This window comes from Mizuhopecten yessoensis, unplaced genomic scaffold (genome assembly GCF_002113885.1).
Source record: "Mizuhopecten yessoensis strain PY_sf001 unplaced genomic scaffold, ASM211388v2 scaffold10037, whole genome shotgun sequence".
Lineage (NCBI taxonomy): Eukaryota > Metazoa > Mollusca > Bivalvia > Pectinida > Pectinidae > Mizuhopecten > Mizuhopecten yessoensis.
The window spans coordinates 13,711-16,259 of NW_018408347.1; the positions used below are offsets into that span (position 1 = coordinate 13,711).

General features: G+C 31.9%; 1 long non-coding RNA gene across 1 annotated transcript; it reads left to right on the top strand.

The window, feature by feature from the left end:
* Positions 1 to 694: 694 nt before the first annotated feature.
* LOC110459325 lies at positions 695 to 1,517 on the top strand. The gene is made up of 3 exons (XR_002463882.1): positions 695 to 736; positions 1,094 to 1,121; positions 1,420 to 1,517. It is a non-coding gene; the product is annotated as an uncharacterized LOC110459325 (long non-coding RNA).
* The last annotated feature ends 1,032 nt before the right edge of the window (positions 1,518 to 2,549 follow it).

The following is a 2,549-nucleotide window of genomic DNA, read 5'->3' on the forward strand; positions in this document are numbered from 1 at the left end:
AGACTGTGTTGTTTAGGTTTTAAGTAAGGTTTCAGTTATAATAAATGTTTTACCATATACATGGATTTGTGCTATTTTTCATGTGTGACACTGCTAAGTGTGATAAGAGTAAACCTTGAACATATCCGAACGACACACGACTCAACTACCTATCACGCGTCATACCATTTTTCCTTCCGGTTACAAAACTTCTCAGGAAACACGCTTTTATTACATCTTATTAAATGTTATTGGAAATATTGAACTGTTATACATTCCTGGTTATAGTGTGTAGTATATGATACAAAAGACAATCATATGACCATTTCTATATCATTTTATTTATCGACTCTCAAACAATATTCGCTCTTGGGCCTCCGCGCCCTAGGACCGATAATAGAGGTTTCTGGTTGATACGGAGTAGAAAATGGTATTAGTTGAATAATAATCTAAAAGTATAATACGGTTGCTGAACATTTTCCATGGATACTCATATTGTACGCACATGTATCTTCGAAAAAAGAGTCTGCGCAGATTGAAATATAATTTCTATGCATAAATTAACGAATGACTTTATCATCGCATTATGTTCGAATTATTCATAATGTATCAGTCATGGGTCTGCCATTATTAGATCGGGTATACTTTTTCATTTGATAAATTATTACTATTATAAGTGAAAATAGAAAACTGTTGAGATTTTGTTCATTTCAGTGTGAAAACATCAATCGCACCGTGTGAATCAAATTACGCACTTGTAAGTATTACTTTGTGATTAAATATGCACGGCAAACATATTAGTTAAACAATAAACATATGTCCTTTTTTAAATCAACGCATAATACATATGAAGTTATGTTTTATATTCTTCAAATAAATTAAATACAGGTCCTTTAAATGTCCAAACAAGGATACTTTTATAATTCCATTTTTTGTGACACGTGATAAGTAACTAAGTGAAATACTTTATCTGGAAACCATATAATTATGTCTCCAAAAGAGATCTTTGTAAATCACAATTAACAAAGGTTATAAAACTATCAATCTTTTAAACATATAATATTAACTTTAAGGTTAAACAATTTATGCTATTTTGTTCGTTTTATAATTGTAGTCGTTCAGAGGGAGAAACCGGCGTCTTGGTAAGATTGACGATTTTTATCTTGCTTGGATAATGCTACCGATGATATATATATCCATTATTATACAATCTAAGTCTATTATCAGATTCAGTTATAGTAATTATATGATATAATCTTTTAAGTAAATGTTTTAAACGTTTTGCAAGCACTTGCATAATTTGTACATAGATGTAATTACTATAGATGCCTCATGTTCTTCATTCACAATCATTATAGTACTAAGACAGGAACACGTTTCACAAAGAAGTTATTTTCCTAATTTTAAGCAATACTGATTCTTTAAATTATTATTTTGTAGATCACGAGAAGGAAACTCTTTTGGGGATATACCAGAAGAGGATTCGATCAAAATATTGGCGAATGATTGGACGATCTCTCGGATTTACACAAGATGTTCTGACAGAAATAGAAAATCGGAAACCAAGATCACTCGAGGAAAAGGCTTGTATCGTCTTAGGACGATGGCTGAAGAGAAATACAGAGAGAAATCTGTTCGAGATACGGGATGCATGGATGTAACTGTGTGTAGGACATTCTCGATCATAGTATCGTTCGGTTTAAACTAACCATGCTACTTGTTATATGTCGTACATGCTAGATTGCACATGCTTATAGTATAAATAATCATTTTATAAATTTTGATATAGTGATATATCTGACTAAATATTAATGGGACGTTTGTAGCTTCATGTAGAATTAGACTATGACATGCATTCAATAATTGTATATCGTACATTTTCATTGTCATGGAGATTTATGTATATGTGGACAACTGTATTGGTCGGGTGAGCATCCTTTCATATATTCATGCCACATTCATTTCACATCTTTTTGGATGCCGTGTACAGCATTCATAGCGGTCCTCGCCAAGCCTGGGCAAATCAAAACCAAACTACAGACTTTCTTCTTCCGCGGAAGATCTTTAAGTACTGTGTTGATTATTTCATGGTATGATTAATGATATAAAATGATGAAATACGTATAAAAACGATCATTAAATCTAAGAAAAAAGGTTAAAATTTACGAAAAGGTGATTTTTTCAGTGAGCATCATGAACTATATCAATCTCAGATTCCTACGCTTTTTGGACAGAATAATTTCTTCACAAAAAAAACTAACAACACTTTAGCTCCTTCCGCGAAAGATCTTTAGATAATGTGTTCATTATTTCATGATATGATCAATGCTATAATATGGTTAAAAATATCGGTATAAGACAAAAAAAACAAAGAAAATATGTAAAGATCTTTAACAGTGGCGTTTTTAATCAGTGAAAGTTCCGAACTATATTTGGTTCAAATTACTACGCCTCGTATTCCAATACTCTTAAAGTGTGTGTGTAAGAGTTTTCTCCCCTTGTCCATCATTGCGTAGTTTCATGCTCGCGACTTGTTGAACGACTGTTTGATAACTGTCCTTGATAAAAAA